The following is a 17,517-nucleotide window of genomic DNA, read 5'->3' as shown; positions in this document are numbered from 1 at the left end:
CGGGGAGGGGAGCCCTCCGGGTATGCTGAGTAAGAACTCAATAGAATCTAGTTTTAAAACTTTATGCTTTAATCAAAACGTATACTGATGTGCAGTCATTTCCCTTAGCACAGCAATATGGTAATAAGCCTTCAAAAAATTCAGATCTCTGCAGTTTCATAGTACATTTTTCAATCTGATCAAAGATTTTTTTACTCTCTCTAATCAGTACTTTTTGTGGTTTATGCATACAGTATTGTATTTGATTCCATTCCCCTGTGGGTTATTACATATCTTAAATACACTGAGTAAAGATTGCTTAGAAACACCAAAAAGAGCAGTATGAAGTAACACTTGTTTTCCACAAGGACTCATATACCTGAAAAGACACAGTCACCTTCCATGAGAAAATCTGTTCTTGCTATCTTTCTCGGTGTGCTGGTTTTGGCTGGGGTAGAGTTAATTTTCTTCACAGTAGCTACTATGGGGCTATGGTTTGATTTTGTGCTGAAAACAGTGTTGATAATTCAGGGATATTTTGTTACTGCTGAGCAGTGCTTACACAGAGTCAAGGCCTTTTCTGCTTCTTACGTCATCCAAAGTAGGCTGGGTGCACAAGAAGCTGGGAGGGGACACAGCTGGGACAGCTGACCCCAACTGACCAAAGGGATATTCTGTACCATACAACATCTGCTCAGCATATAAAACTGAGAGAAGAAGAAGGAAGGGGGGGACATTCGGAGTGATGGTGCTTTGTCTTCCCAAGTCACCGTTACACCTGATGAAGCCCTTGTTTCCTGGAGGTGGCTGAACACCTGCCTGCAGAGGGGAAGTGGTGAATTAATTCCTTATTTCGCTTTGCTTGTGTGCATGGCTTTTGCTTTACCTGTTAAACTGTCTTTATCTCAACCCACAAGTTTTCTTATTTTTGCTCTTATTCTCTCCCCCATCCCACCTGGGGGGCAGTCAGCGAGCAGCTGTGTGGGGCTTAGTTACTGGCTGGGGTTAAACCACGACACTCAGTAAATTGATGTACTCACAGCAAAACACAAGCTGATGGTTAGACTGTTCCCAGCTCCAGGTGATACTGTTTTGCTGCAACAGCAGCAATTAATCCCGAGATGGACAAAAAGAAAACAGAGACAGACATGGCAGAAAGAGAAGTGGCAGGTACCTGTAAAGAAACTGAATTTATCCAGTCCTAATATTTGTAAAATTACCTTTTCACATTTTTCATAATCTGTACCTGAATTTTTCCCTTTTTAAGTTTCCAACTGTGCTACTGGAATAAAGTGATGTGGAATGAATGTCTGTTAGGGAGAAAAGAAAACTTGTAGGGTTTGATCAGTTAAACAAGTGGTTTGTAACTGAAGACCATCATAAGGATTCAACAAGATATCTAAATAACATAATGGAGGAAACTTGAATTTTGATATCTCTTATTTTGGAGAATCTGAACTTAAATCTTCTTATTCTACACACGATTTTATGTGTGTGTGCTGTATGTGGAACTGCAGTGTGGAACTCCTGTACATATATGTTTTTTCACCTTACTTTCCTGCTACCTGATATACAAGAACAAGAAGGAGCTTACCTGCAGCAGCCTAAAATGAGGATTTTAGTCCCAGAACTACATAGTAACCACCTTTATTGCCTTTACTACATGGAATGACTATAATAGAATACATTTACTTCATATTGAGGTGAAACTGTAGATATGCTGTGTATGACCTCATTAATGTTTATAGATACGTAAAGGATGAGTGTCAGGAGGATGGAGCCGGGCTTTTCTTGATGATGTCCAATGACAGGACAAGGAGCAACGGGGAGGTTCCACATTAACATAAGGAAAAACTTCTTCACTGGGAGGGTGACAGAGCACTGGAACAGGCTGCCCAGAGAGGTTGTGGGGTCTCCTTCACTGGACACATTCAAAACCTACCTGGATGCATTCCTGTGTGACCTGCTCCAGGTGGTCCTGCTCTGGCAGAGGGTTGGACTAGATGATCTTTTGAGGTCCCTTCCAACCCCTAACATTCTGTGATTCTGTGTTTCTGTGATCTGCAATAAAATAACATCTGAAGTTGTAGTAGTAGTAGTTTCAGTTACTTGTAATTTAATTCCAAGATTGTTAATTGGAGCTATACTTTTACTTTCCCTTATTTTTAAGGTGTTTAAGGAAGCCTACTCAATTTACTCTGTATAGGATAGCAGTTTTTAGAGATGGCCTAGTGAAGGGCAGAAGAGGGTGTCCCTGGGCTGTTAGGGTCCTGGGACACTCTGTTACTTGCTTGGAAGTTAGGAAACTGTGTGTGTCTTTGAGACAAATTTTACTAGGTTTCCTTGCTAAGAAACTTTTTATTTTAGTAGAGCAATGGTACAACATCATGACATGATACTTGACTGCAGCTGAATAGGTGAATCAACCATGGGGCTGTACAGTGAATTCACAAGAAGCAAATGCAGCATTGTGAAAACAGGGAATGACAATTACATATGTGGATTTAGATTAAATACATTCTGGGAATTTGTATAGAAAAAGACTTGTTTCATTTTTGTTACTTCAGAGCAGCTTAAAACCAGATTTCAGATGGAATAGAGATACTCTGGCATAAAACTTTAGTTTATCCCTTTCATCTGGCCTGCAGTGAGTGTGAGGGGTTTGAGCCTTTTATCCCTTCCTGGCTCAAGGAAGAGAATCCCGCTCTACCTATTTTGTTCAATGTCCTTTGCTAGAGCACGTAACAGTATTTGAAGCAAATTCCACTAAAAACTCACATCTCATTTCTGTGGTATTTGTGTCTCACATTACACAAATCTTTAGCTTTAAGGGCAACTCTAAAAACCACGTGCTTATCCAGGAGAACTGCCTTTACTTTTATGATACCAAAATCATATTTGTTTTATTTTATTTACTTATTTAACATTTATTTAGCTAACAACTCTTCTGTTTAGTAGAATCTCATAAACAAGTTGTAGACTATCCACCAGAGGTTCACAATCTAACTGAAGAGAGGTCAGTGGCTTTGTAGACCAGCTCAGAATGACAGCTGGTACATAGGGACTGGATAGAGGAAAACACTGATGCAGTTGTAGTAGAAACAGCTGAAAGATTCACCAGGGCAGGGCTTAATGATGGGAAAGACCAGGCAAATGGGGGAAAGTGGGGAAAGGAAAGAAACTGGTGGCTATATCGAAAGGGGTCTTGGCTCCTTTAGGCAAGCGTAGCACCACAGAAACTGGATTCAGAATATGTAATTGGAGGATAATTATTCTGTGTGGCAGGCACTGTGTTTACATGCATTGTATGATGCCAAGTACATTTCAAGCCCAAGAAACAATACAAATTATTATTATTTATTTATTTATGGGACCAGTGAGGATAATAATCTGCTAGAAACTTGCACTGCTGGAGAAAGCATTTAACTTTTCTAGACATGCCCCATGATTCTTGTGTTTTAACCCATCAAATTAATTAAAATATTGCAAATGTTTCTCCTCAAGTGGTCTCTAATTTGCACATGTATGGAATCCTAGAAGTTAAAAATGGAAAAGGCATATTATTCAGTTCCATTATCTGCTTACACCATATTTTCTTTAGAAAGAAATTACCATATTGAAACTCAAATATGCCCATTTGCAAGGGCAAATGCACAAAATAGTCAAGATAGACATCTATTTGCATACAAGACCACATATATTCAACTGTGAGAAAAACTAAGAGATTGAACAGAGGCAGACTGGAAATTCCATTTTACATTTCAGATAGGCAGCTTGTAAACCACTGTGAAAAACCTCAGCATGAGGTAAACCTTAATATAATATAACTTTGTTTTGTCATTTTCACACGTATTTTCCTAGATAAACCTATGCAGAGATGTTTCAAATAGCCATGAGAAAATTTTTAATCTAATTGGAGTCACAATATACTGGACACTTGTCCTGGTTTGGGCTAAACCAGAACAAATTCTGGTTTAGTGCTTTAACTTTTCAGTTAAGTCTCTTCTAACTAACTGCACTTTCTGAAACAGCAGCACACTTTTCCAGACAGTGACTGCTTCCAGCAGTGACAAGGCCTGATGCTTATAGTTCGTACCAAGGAATGGTGTGCAGAGGGGCCCTTGCTTATACTTGTTCTTGCAGCAATCAAGGTCACTGCTAGACCTTGTACCCCGTGTTGGGGTGCCAGGAGTGAAAAGGGTCACAAGCACGAAAAAGGTCGCACCTGCAGGGAGGAGCAAACCGGACAGGTGACCCAAACCTGACCAACAGAGTATTCCATCCCATAGATGTCATATTCAGCATGAAGCTGAGGGATCACAAGGGTCAATCTCTCTCTTCTTTGATGGCCAATATCTGAGGAGGACTCTGCCTGTTCTTCTGTCGTCGATCCTGATCCGTGCATCCCTGAATCCAGTGCCTGAGTCCAGCTGCTGCGTCTGGTTTCTATCTGTTGCCAAGTCCAGCCTGGGACTGCCCCAGTGCCAGCCCTGCAGTCTCGGTGGTGACGTTTCGTCATCAGGGTGGGTGGAGTTGGGTTCAGTATTGGTTTTGTATCTATTCATATATATTTCATTATTTCCTTATTCTTATCGTTTTCATTAAAGTTGGTTTAGTTTTCTTTTCCAAACCGTAAAGTCTCTCTCCCTTGTTCTCTCTCCCTTTCCCTTTTTGGAGGGGAGAGAGGTTAATAGAGAGCGTCTGTCATTCATTAGTGGCCAGCCCAGCCTCAACCCGTGACAGATTAATTGGTGCCCAACATGGGGATCGAACGGAGCTCCGATAAATTACCTGAATAGCATGAATTCCTGCTCATTTGGCTTTTTTTAAAGAGCAGATTTTTTTCTTTTGAGATCCTTGAGCGGTTGGAAATTAAAACAAACAGCTCACAAGATGATGAAGTTCTTAAGTTTAATACCATGGGGTTCCATACTAGAGTCTGGTTTAAAGTTAAGTGCCGTGATATCACCTTATCTGCCATACGTGTTGAATTATTGTTTACTGGTTTTTAGCCTTGCCTTTTGGATTATCCCTTCTGGGCGCTGGGCGAAAATTACCACTATGATACGGAGTTTATCGCTTGATTATGCTGGGATAAATTGGTTAGTGAATTTACCCAGGTACATCTTGTGTTACATAGTGGATTCTGTTATTAGTTACACTTTCGGTCACACCTGGGGAAATGATACCGCTCCCTTTTATAACAAGATTGTGAGGGTCCCAGATATGATTATCACTATAAGAATATCATGATTATATGGTGCCCAACATGGGGCTTAAACCCATGACCCTGAGATTAAGAGTCTCATGCTCTACCAACTGAGCTAGCTGGGCTATTAGAATTAAAATTAGCCAGCTAGAATTAGTTCTGGTTTAGCCCAAACCAGGACAATACTATATGAAAAGTTTGTTTTCCACCACAGCTTTGGATATATTCAGATGCTTTGACAGACAGAGGGAACTTTTGGACATTTGCTACAACTGAAATTTTGAAGTTGTTCTACTGGAAGATAAAGCACAAGTTGTTTTGATTTCATTAATAAAAGCCAAAAAAAAATGAGAGTATGAAATCTGAAGTCCATTAAATTTTAAGAGCAAATAAACCGTATTTATTAGGTAATTTGGTTTGTTTAAGAAAGAGCTGGAGGATTTGGACCTGATGTCTTAGGCATTTTCCAAGCTTTGTTACCTTCCTCACAAAGTACCTTGTATGTATCCTGCTGAAAATAACTGGTTAGGCAACAATCTCATGCTCAAAGAATCTATTTTCCTTTCTAGAGATTTTGGATGAGGGATGGAGGGTTACATATATTGATGCTTTCAAAAAACCACCCTTTCTCTTACTACCAAGCTGAGTGAAGATGTAAAAGTGAGCCTGTTTCTGCTCCTCTTAATGTTACTTTCGCTCTTCAGTAATGTTTCTTGTCTTGACTGATGCCTCACACGCTTTTCTAGCTTCATTTCAGCTCCCATGCATGTTTGTCAGAAGGTAGTCTTTTTCCACCTGCTGATGATTTGTACCTCAAGAAACTCACCTCAATAACCACTGTGTTCCACATGTGGGTCCACCATTTTCCAGCACTGAATAAATAAAAAACAAGTTTCAACAGGGGTGAGCCATCCTGCTCTATCTTGCTATTTTTAAATTGAAAGAACCCTAAAAAATATTGAAATACTTTCAGGTTAAAAAAAAAAAAAAAAATAAAACCAGTAATTTGTGGCCTCACTCAGAATTAATTATGACTGACAAAACTTTGGGTCCCAGCCTCTCCCCTAACCAGTACTCTTCCCTTTCATCCACACATTCAGTAAAAATTCAGGACCCTTCTAAATGTAGTGAGGCACCACAAAGCTGACCCGAGCTTTAAGAGGTTACTACTGGTTCTTTAGCTTTGTAAGGAGCGCACCAAAGCAAACAAAGCAGGTTACTTTTGAAAAGTGAAGCTGTTATTAGAAATCAAATCAGATTTTTTGAAAATGTTCTGTATGAGCTAGAATGAAATCTGTAAAGAACTCCCTGCCTTGCAGAGTCCTCTCAGGCGCTTAGTCCAGCAGCTTCCTGGGTGGTGTCTTAGTGGTCCCTTTGGACAAAGTTTTCTGTGGTTCAGCTCTGTCTTTACCCCCATTCTTGTTTCAGCCTCTCTCCTGGCTGCAAGTCTGTTCTACCCTTCTCCTCGCTTACCTGCTACCAGGAAGCCCATCCTCTCTCACATGCTGAGCTGCTCTCAAGGTAGGGGTAATCTTTCCTGCAAGGGTGGACTCGACCCTGTGTGAAGCAGTCAGGACAAAGTCACCATCAGCAGTGGCCTCAGCTGTCTACCTGCAGGCTTTTAACCTGAAGTACTGCAAGGAAGCAATGTGGATATCCCCTTTCTCCCCCTGCCCCCTGTCATACTGTGAACTGCATGCGCTGCTGATTGCAGCTCACCCGTCGCAGTGATTTTCATGACCGATAGATGAAGAGATCGCAGTTCAGCTATTCAGATCCTGCTAGTGCTAATAAGAAGACAATGTGGGTAATTAAACTAAAACACAATGCAAATGTGTTGGTCCAGGTTATAACATCAATATTTGTTCTTCCTGCTAATATAAGCATCTTCCTTCCAGTGATCTCGTCCTTCAAATGAAACAGCTTGTTCTGTCTGAAATAAAGTGTTTTGCATATTACAGAGGGACAAAAGGAAGTATTTGTAAGGAACAGACACTATTTTTCAAAATTCCATGTAAGTACATCTGAAAAATGACAGAGAGAAAAATCAGCCAATTGTTTTGAAAGGATCAGTACAAATGTTCTAACCTTTATGTTTGTTTGTTTTTCCCCTGAAACAATCTGACAAATTTCACATATATTCACTATTCAGTACACCCACATATGAACTGTAGTGATGTCTTTATATGACATTGTTGGTTTATTTTTGCAATTAAAATTTGTCTTTTATGTCAATCCTGTTGCTGATGTTTGCTGCGTAGTAAAGCTTATCTCTTGTCCTGTTGCCCAGTTTAAATTCAAGTATTTGCAACATCCCCCCTGCTGATGCAAAGCTGGAAAAACGCTGGACTCAATTTACTGGACTTACACATTTGTGGAGCTGCATGGATAAGGCATTTCATTACACAATGAGCATAGACACTAGCAGTCAAAACACTGATAATGTAAAAGAGCCCAAACGAAATCAGCTTTTGGGAAGGATATCAAAAAAGTCTGCCTTTCTGGTTCTGTCATTTCTAAATTTGCATATCATGGGCAAAAGAAAAATGCCAAAGGGCCTGTATACTGTTTCTGCTGCTAAGATTTCTTTATAATTTTTCATTCTTTGCATACCTATTCTAATTTTTAGAAGATGGCCAAATACAGTAGTCAGAAATCACCTGGAATAAAATGGTAAACTTTTAAAAATGTAAATTCATAAAAACACTTCCATTACTAATAAAGGGCAAAGTTGAGGCTTATTAAGAAGCACTACAATACAGAGCTGTGTAGTGACTTGAATATGGGCAAGAAATCTCACGTCTAAGCCATGTTCCTTCACTGGTATGAGTGTAGCAAAGAGCCTGTGACTTCCCTTACCAGAAACTACATGTGACAGAAATTTTTCAGTCTTTCTTCTCTTTGGTAGTAACCAAACAAATGGATCCCTATTTCCTATTCTAGGACCACGGGGCGGAAGGATTTTTGTGGGTCATTGAATCCAGTCCTCTGCTTTTGCAGGCACCATTAGCTTTGCGTTTTGTGTTTTCTGAACAGGATCACGTACCCGTCAGTAGCAGGTCTCCAGTCACAATTGCTTTCTCTGTGTCCATGATATATCTGGTTTTGCATCCTGCTCCAGAAGTTTGATTTCTTCCCAGACTGCTTTTTGGGCTGCTTAAAAACATATGCACATTTGTGTGAGACTGAGACGCATGGACCTGAAAGTCTACTGGCATTCTAGGTGCCCTGAGACCTGGCAATATGTCACTGCACCTGTAAGACATCATTGTCCTCCGGAGCAGCTAAAGGTTGAGACATGCTAAGGCCCCTCAGACGACAATGTATGTCTATGTTCAGGCAAGTGGAGCCCATCCATTTCAGTAGGTTCTTACCTTGAGATTGAGTTCAAGACTAATGTACCATAATGTAGATGTCTATATATGTCAGTATCTCCCATTATTGCCTATAGAAGTTTAGGACTCAGTTCAGGTGCACACAAGTTGGTATCTCATGTTCTGCTAAAGACGTGCCAGTGTATCCTGGCCATCCTTCAGCTGCTGCTCCAGGAGAACACAGGTCTCGTGGAGGCCCTGGGTCCCCTAACCCCGCAGATACCCTCGTACACCTCAGAGAGCACAAGGATCAGGCAGCTGAGTTGAGCATTTAGTCAACACCACCAGAGGAGTACATTTGTCAGATAGACATAGGCACCTAGTGTCACTTGAAGCCTACCAGAGTTTGAAACATCTGCACAGATGACACAGCATTTGTGGGTAACCTTTGGAGCACAATTTGGAGGCTGGATCAGATATCCTACAGAACCTAAAGTGAAATAAATGCTTCCCTTTGGGCAGCTGCATCCTCTCCTGGGAATTCTCAGAACTATGTACCTCTTCTCCACTGCAATAAACCAGTTCTCACCTCCACTCTCTGCTCTGCTCACTGCTCCCTTCACAGGCTCCCTCTGCCCTCTGCCCAGTGGGCCTTCCTACCCAGCCATTCATGATGTGCCTGTCGACATGACACAGACATCCCACCAAATCATGGCACCATGTAGGTGCACACCATAGCTATATCTCCACTGCAGGGCCTGTGTGCGCAGCCACTTCTCCCCTGCCTCCCGTCACCAAGCTTCTGGTTTGGCTGATCAGAGGACATAGCAAAAGCTCTGGGAGCATAAGAGTTGTGGTTCATTCCCTTACCCCTAACGGTGAATACTCTATTACAGACACAACACTTGCTATGGAGCTTGGCTACCTGTAAGTCACTACACAACTTGCTCTCAAATCTGTATCCTTCCTCTTCTGCTCACCTCCCTTATCCTCTGCCTTCACAGCTCCCTTGCTAGGATCTAGTCCTCCCTCCTCCGGACCAGATCTTCTGCAAGTTTCTCTTTCCATCATCACACTTGTTTGTTCCTAAATATCAGAACTTTTTCTCAGCTATATCAGTAATTCTACTTACATATATATTTTTGTATCTATAGTTTCTTAATTATTGTATATTCTTCCCTGAAGAGGCTATTATATCTTCATACCTTAGTCTCTATTTGCCTCTAAAATATCAGATAACATATAATGGTGAAATATTGAATGCTGTTAATGTTGTAGTGGAGCAGGAAACGAATTTGAATGGGGACCCTGAAGGTTTATTAGTTTTGTGGTCTGTATTTTTTAATACTATGCAAATGCTAAGTGTAATTGCTTTTTACCATTGATTTGCTTGATTTATAGAGTTTGAGGCCTAAAGCTCGACACTGATCATCAGGAATGACCTTTTTCATTATATAGGCTACCAAATATAGTCCAGTAATTCTTTATGGAGCCCAGTATGTTCTTCGTGAGGTAATTATTATTGGAAAAAAAAAAAATCAGATGCAATTTGGTGACCACATCTAATTTCTCAAAGCCATAACAACCCTTATAAGCCTTTGTTTTCCTGAGGATACCCTTCAGCAAGAACTTACTTTTGTGCTTTAGCATTTTAATATCTAATTATAATTTTAATTAAACAACGAAGATACTGCAATAATAGTTTCCTCATTAAAATATGAATCAACAGGAAAATTAAGGTATTATGGCAACCTAAATTGGGCTATGCTGAAACTGGGTGGTTTTTTTATTTAAGAGTTAAGTCTTAATTATTGGTCTTTGTGTAAAATATATATTATATCCAAGGTAGATAAAGGACCATTGCATATGCACATTTACATGGTGTGAGAACACTGGGTAAAATTCTGCTGTCAGCTCCCTCTGGGTCTTTTAGTTGTGTCCAAGCTTGCCTAAATGTGAGTCAAATGTGGCCTTTTAATTTCTGTATTGGTTTTGTTTGGGTTTTTTTCCTGTTCTTTTGGGGTTATTTGAAAAGCTTGCCTTGCTGAATGCTTTCAGTCACTGTTGAATTTGTGGCAACTCCTTCCGGGCTGCACCTGAAGTGGCGCTCTTCCCACAAAGAGCAGCTTTCTCAGTCACAGAGATACCCTCGGGGGAAAACAAGAAAAAGCTAAGGAGTGAAAAGCTGTGCTGGAAATACACACCTTGTATCCCAATATCCTGGAAAAACCCAGAAGTATTAGTGATATTTGATCTGAATTAACTTTTCCAAAGGGACTCAAAGCATTGATGTAGAACCAGTGGAGGCTAAGGAAAACTGTGGCAAGTAACTTCAGAAATGGTGTATGTGGAATAATCTGGCAAGAAAATTACATAAGGGCCAGAGCTTACATAAAAGCATAAGGCACTCCTCAGAAATACAGGACTGAGGGTTGAGACAGTTACCTTCTGTGAATCTGTCCTTCTCAGGAAGCCTCCAGGGACACCACAGCCAAATCCCATCTGCTTCACAGCAGCTCGACATTCAGCCGCTTGCACTACCATGCTGCAACACCTTACAGCCCAATGTCTGCCAGTAAGTGTGGGGCAGAGTACCAGCTCAGTGCTGACCTCAGATCACCCGAACTGCCTCTGTTAACTGGGACTAGCTGCTGTCATTCTCAATGAGGCACAGCAGACCCAGCGAGTGAGCTTGCAGGAAGCAGTGTGGGAATTTGGGCTGAGTTAATAGAATCACAGAATCACAGAATGGTTTGGGTTGGAAAGGACCTCAAAGATCATCTAGTTCCAAACCCCCTGCCATGGTAGGGACACCTCCCACTAGACCAGGTTGCTCAAGGCTCCATCCAACCCAACCTTGAACACTTCCAGGAATGGAGCATCCACAACTTCCTTAGCCAACCTATTCCAGTGTCTCACCACCCTCAGGGTGAAGAACTTCTTCCTTGTATCTAGTCTAAACCTGCCCTCTCCCAGCTTCCAATCATTACCCCTCATCCTATCACTGCAGAACCTTGTAAAAAGTCCCTCCCCAGCCTTCTTGTAGGCCTCCTTCAGGTACTGGAGACCCCTAATAAGGTCTCCCGGGAGCCTTCTCTTTTCCAGCCTGAACAAGCCCAACCCTCTCAGCCTGTCCTCACAGTAAAGGTGTTCCAACCCTCTGACCATCTTTGTAGCCCTCCTCTGGACTCGCTCCAACAGCTCCATGTCTTTCCTGTGTTGGGGGCTCCAGAGCTGAATGCAGTTTCCAGGTGGGGTTTCATGAGGGCAGAGCAGAGGGGCAGAATCACCTCCCTTGACCTGCTGGCCACACTTCTTTTGTTGCAGTCCAGGATGCGACTGGCTTTCTGGGTTGCAAGCACACACTGTTGGCTCATGTTCATCTTATCATCCACCAGCACGCCCAAGTCCTTCTCCCCAGGACTGCTCTCAATCTACTCATTGCCCCATCTGTATCTGTGTTTGGGATTGTCTTGACCCATGTACAGGACTTTGCACTTGGCCTTGTTAAACTTCATGAGGTTGGCCTGGGCCCACCTCTCCAGCCTGTCAAGGTCCCTCTGGATGGCCTCCCTCCCCTCCAGCGTGTCAACCTCACCACACAACTTGGTGTTGTCGGCAAACTTGCCGAGGGTGCACTCGATGCCACTGTCCATGTCACTGACAAAGATGTTAAATAGCACCGGTCCCAGTACTGATCCCTGTGGAACACCACTTGTCACTGGTCTCCACTCAGACATCGAGCCATTGATCGCAACTCTTTCAGTGTGACCTTCCAGCCAATAAGTTGCTTCACATTACAACTGCAGCAGGAGGCTTCGAGATGGGCAGCGTGTTACGGGCCATTTCATAGTTTCTGTCCTCTCAGCTTGGCAATGCTTAGCTTTTGCATCGTCAGAAATCACTGCTGAATCTCAGTGCCCCATGTAGGGCATTAAAAAAATTCATGGGGGAAAACATCCCGCGCCTTTAATTTCTTTGTATGGACTAGTTCTAACGTCTATCAAATGTAGTTGTCGTTGAGCGAACGTGTGCTGCCACCCATAGGCAGCCCTGAAAATGTCTCTTGCGGTTCATAATAAACATCACCACTTCTCACATGAGTCTATTTCCCTGTTCTTTCACATCTCCCATCTACTGTCAGAGCTAACTACAGAATATGGCATTAAAATAGGTATAAAGAAGTTAAGAATGAGATAATTTCACTATTTTAGTTAAAGGTAGCTCACTGAAAATATCATGTTGCTTGTGAATATGGTATTATTATTACTACTGCTTTTCCTCATTCTGTCTATAAAAGGAAATGAGCACAGGGTGATTTTTTTTCCCCTGTTCTCCAATGTGTTGCTAGTAATCAGTTTCATATAATTTTAATAATTTTAAATAATTGAATTCAAGTATGCTTGCTTAGCCAGAAGAAAAGAAGGCTCTGGGGAGACCTTTACTGCAGTCTTTCAATACTTAAAAAGGGTTTATAAGGCCTGTAGTGGCAGGACAAGGGGCAACAGCTTTAAAATGAAAGAGGGTAGATTTAGATTTTATATAAAGAAGATATTCTTCACTGTGAGAGTGGTGAGACACTGGCACAGGTTGCCCAGAGAAGCTGTGGCTGCCCCCTCCCTGGCAGTGTTCAAGGCCAGGTTGGATGGGGCTTGGAGCAACCTGGTCTGGTGGAAGGTGTCCCTGCCCATGGCAGGGGGTTGGAACTAGATGGTTTTTGAGGTCCCTTCCAACCCAAAACATGCTGTGATCCTATATGTGAAACAAAGGTTAATTAGTGGGTTTTGATAACATAATTTGTGCACTCCATGGACCTATGCAATACGACTAATAATACTTTGGCAATAATTACGTTAGCAATGGACGAGAACCAGCTGATGAGCTGGTCTAAAGGAGGGAGAACAATTTCATAGTACTGAGCATTCTGACTTACTGACTTACTGCATCCTTACTGGCTGCGCACTGGAAGAAGTAAAAAGTAACAGGTTCTCATTTTTTGGGGAAAAAAATCAAATTAAGATCAGCAAAATCATTTCCAAGCAAGACGTGAATTCGATAGCATAAATACTGAAAACGTTGCATGATCATCCAGGAAAAGAGACAGCTTTGTTAATATCATTGCTACTAGCACTGGTGCATTGCTACATTTCAACATATGGCTCCTGCAAAGCGGAAAAAACTATTGATAACTTGACAAAAGTGTTGTGTCTCGGCCTCTTCACAGCAGGGGAATGAAAAAGTCAAGATTGTTATAATTAGTATGAAGTGTTCCTACTGTAGTTTCCCTTTTGCCCCATTTTTTTAAAAAAAGGTGAAGAGGGAAATAACATTTAATATTTCTTCCAATTCATACACCCAAATGGTGGCCAGTTTTCAGTTTTTAATCTTCACTTTAACAAAGAGCAGTTGGGCAGCTATTGACGGTGAAACACAGCAGTCGACTACCTTGTAAATTAGAAGCTGCGGTAGTAAAAATGGATTTGTATATCACCGGGAGTAGAGAGAGTGTCTGCCTTGTAAATTTAATTAAACAGCAGGTGCAAAATCAGGTCATATGGCTTTGATGTGCCCCATGTGAGGATGACAACTAGACAATGATTCTAATATGAAGAAATTTGCATACATTTGCATTGGATTGCATAGAACATTGTAGCTCACACCTACTTTCGGTGTTTCATTTTGGGGAAGTTGAAGACTTGAGTGAGCGGTTCCTATTCAGTTTCTAAAACTAAACACAAGAAATGCTTTTGTTCTGTCATGGTAGGGAACATATGGGTTATGATGCTGTTATGTACCACTTTATAGAGTATGCCTACATGATAATCAAACATTTGAAAATGCAGCTGAGATACTTGTAATGGCAGGAGAAGCAAAACTGGAAGTGGGAGGGAATACAGAGGAAGAATAGAAACCATCACTGTGTTTTAATCTTTCCTTGATGATCATTTGTTTACTGGAGCATTAATGCAAATCTACATTCTGGTCTTTGTCCAGGGGGTGTCACAAACAATTCTCTTTGCTTTTGTAGTTAATATTGTAAACAATGAAATTATGTAGGTTGGAAGTGTTTTCAAATCTGGCAATTAGCACCTCATAATGATTATTAGTTATAAAAAAAATGCATTTTCGTACCCTACTGGCCAAAGTTAAGAGTAGAAATGCATAGATGATAGTTATGCTTCTTATGCTACCAATTTAATGGGAAAAACAACTGTATAGATGCACAGATTTTTCTCTGCTGTTAAAAATGTTAATGAAGAGTTGGTTTCATTTTTGATAGTTCGATTTTGAATCCCGGTGCTATTTTTGCTGACTGTGCTAGATGTATAAGTTTTAGAGACTATTAAAACACAACTGGGAAGGTAAAATGAATCATTATGAGAGAAGATGCAGCCGAAAAAAGACTGACCCTTGCTTATTAGATATTACCTAAATCTGGATCAGCAAAGACCGGAACTTGCCAAGAAAAGGCTGCTCAGGGAAGCTATGAGCATGAGCCTGTCTGCACTTCTGCAGGCTGATCTGTAAGGCAGCATAAAACAAATTTAGAAGTTTGCAGTGGCTCTTAGCTTGGGTGTTATTGTCCTGTAAGCTGCCAGATCTCACAGCTATTAAGCTACAGTAGCAATGCCACAACTATTATCACTGAACTAAGTGCAGGAATTATCCCAAACAGTTCAGCTCACTTAAACTGGACACAGAGATCAGACCTAACTAGATAGCAGAGAGTCCCTGTGGCAAAGCTCTAAACACCACATCTGTAGGAAAGCTCCCCTGGAAGGCAGGTGACAGCAGTCTAGTGTGTGTGGTTACTCAGGTGACCTTGATTCAAGGTGGCTATATTGCCCCTTAGTTTATAAGACAGTCTTAAAAGAAGCACCAGGCTGTATCAGGAATCACCACCTTTAAATGCTCATGATGATGGCTTTCACATACATGTCCTGAGGTAGACTTAAGCTCCCAGGAACATAAATGCATTTTGCACCAGAGTTACACAGTTCTTGGGCAAAGAACAAAAATAACATGACAAAGCTCTTGGTCACAAGGCTACGAAGACATTTGCCCTATGAGTCGTTGTCTTTTGTTTGCAGAAATCTCATACTGCAGAACTGCTTCAGGGTGACATGTGAGGGTATTTCTTACCTTGGACACATGTTTTTGTCTCTGCTGGACTTCTTTACTGCTTCTGTTAAAACACAGACCTCCATGTGGTTCAGCACAGCTGGGAGTTGGTGAGGAAGAGCTGGAAAAGTAAAAAAGAAGAGCAGGAAGTGGGATGAGAATTCATGGAAAGGATTGGAGAAAGCTGAATTGGAGGAGCCTCCTAGATAGATCTTCTGCCAACCTAAAATACTTCTATTATATCAACAGCTGATCTGCTTCGGGAGGTTTCTTTGCTACCTACAGCCTCTTCACTGAGGTTGTCTATTCCTTATGTTGTGGTGAAAGCTCAATCAACTGTTTATGTTTACCCTATTTAGGGATAAGAAACCTTCAAAGGTAGTGGCAGAAATGCTATAATTTTTGCAACCATTCTCCTCAAATCATTCATCACCAGTACTTGTTCTGTCTGTGAGACACGGTACGTGCTTTCTCAGCTAAGTACCCTGAGTCTCCTGAGCGTGGGCACTGAAGCTTGTAGGGCCTCCACCACCCATGCTATATAAATACAGCAGGTTGACTGAATTTGGAGCTAAGCATTTTGTTTTAAAAAGCTCCTTTGCCCTGGAGCTCCCGGGTGAAGATTATAGAAGTTGTCAACATACCAGTTGCAAACACATGATCTCAAGCTCTAGATAAACACCAAACAATAATCTAAAACTTCTTTTTGAGAGAAAAATATATTAGTTACTGCTTTTATTTAATTTCCTTCCCTTTTTTTTTAATGAATTGGGGGGGGGGGGGGGCGCTGAAAGCTAGCATGGAACAAATAAACTAATTTGTTTTATCGTATTTTAATTTGGAGGGTTTGTTGTTTGGTTTTGTGTCGTTTGTTGTCTTGTTTTGGTGGGTTTTGTTTTTTTTTTTGAATAACATGAAACGGTGCCCAGGAAAGCAAACATCAGAAGTAATACAATTAATTATGACATCAATAAACAATTCAGCAGTTCTGAGAAAATATTCAAATGACCTTCACAAATAAAATGCCAGCAATGTATATTAAGCACCTGTAAAGAACTTACTTAAAAATAGTTAACATGCCAAATGCATTCAAACAGATTGAGCACCCATGTTAATTGCACAGCAAGGTTATTCCCATAGATCACAGAACAAAAGAATAAGGTAAGAGAATAAAAGCAAAAGCATCTAGCAAAAGCAGCCAAGCACAGTAAGGAAGACACTAGCAAAACGAAAAGAAGACTGAGTAGAGTCAAGCTGCTTCATTTTACTAGACCTTCCTGTGATGTGAAACTAAGGAGACAGTGCATATGAGTGGCAGGAGGCAAGGACCTCTGGTCAACTCCTGCAGGTGATGGTCCCATGTAGCAGTGTCCTGAGATGCTGAGAAGAGATGAGAGGTGGATGCTATGGCTCTGTCCCTCAGAACAGGGGCACTTCCCCCACCAGAGCATGCAGGCTGCATGGTCAGTCCCTGCTGATGGCTCCAGAACAGCATCCTGGCAGTTTCTCTAGGACAGCGTGACTTCAGACCATGTCTGCACAGGCTGGCTAGTGCCACGCAAGGCTTGAATTTCAGGAGAGGATCTTTGTTGCTTCAATAAGCCTTTCTTCACCAAAGGAATGGAAGTGATTTCAAGAACTGGGCTAGAGCAGTTCTGCATCAGTTACACTGCTAGGAAGCAGAAGCCTAACACTTACTTGCAGTGGCAGCTATCCCACCTTCTCCTGAGTGAAGGCAGCCAAAAATACCCAGCAAAAGAATTAACATTCTGGTTTATTTCACATGTGTGTAAGTATCTCTACAAGGTGTGTAGGCGATACAAATTTACAACTGAATTCCCCTAACATGATGTCAGAAGTAACATTCACAACAATATGAAACATTTGACCTGC

General features: G+C 41.4%; 1 non-coding gene across 1 annotated transcript; it reads right to left on the bottom strand.

Moving 5' to 3' along the window:
- Window positions 1-5,240: 5,240 nt before the first annotated feature.
- TRNAK-CUU (transfer RNA lysine (anticodon CUU)) lies at window positions 5,241-5,313 on the bottom strand. Its single transcript has one exon. It is a non-coding gene; the product is annotated as a tRNA-Lys (tRNA).
- Window positions 5,314-17,517: the final 12,204 nt, after the last annotated feature.

Source organism: Leptosomus discolor, chromosome 2 (genome assembly GCF_034619465.1).
Source record: "Leptosomus discolor isolate bLepDis1 chromosome 2, bLepDis1.hap2, whole genome shotgun sequence".
NCBI classification, from domain to species: Eukaryota; Metazoa; Chordata; class Aves; order Leptosomiformes; family Leptosomidae; genus Leptosomus; species Leptosomus discolor.
Note: the sequence above shows the minus strand (reverse complement) of the source record. Positions and strands in the feature narration are given on the sequence as shown.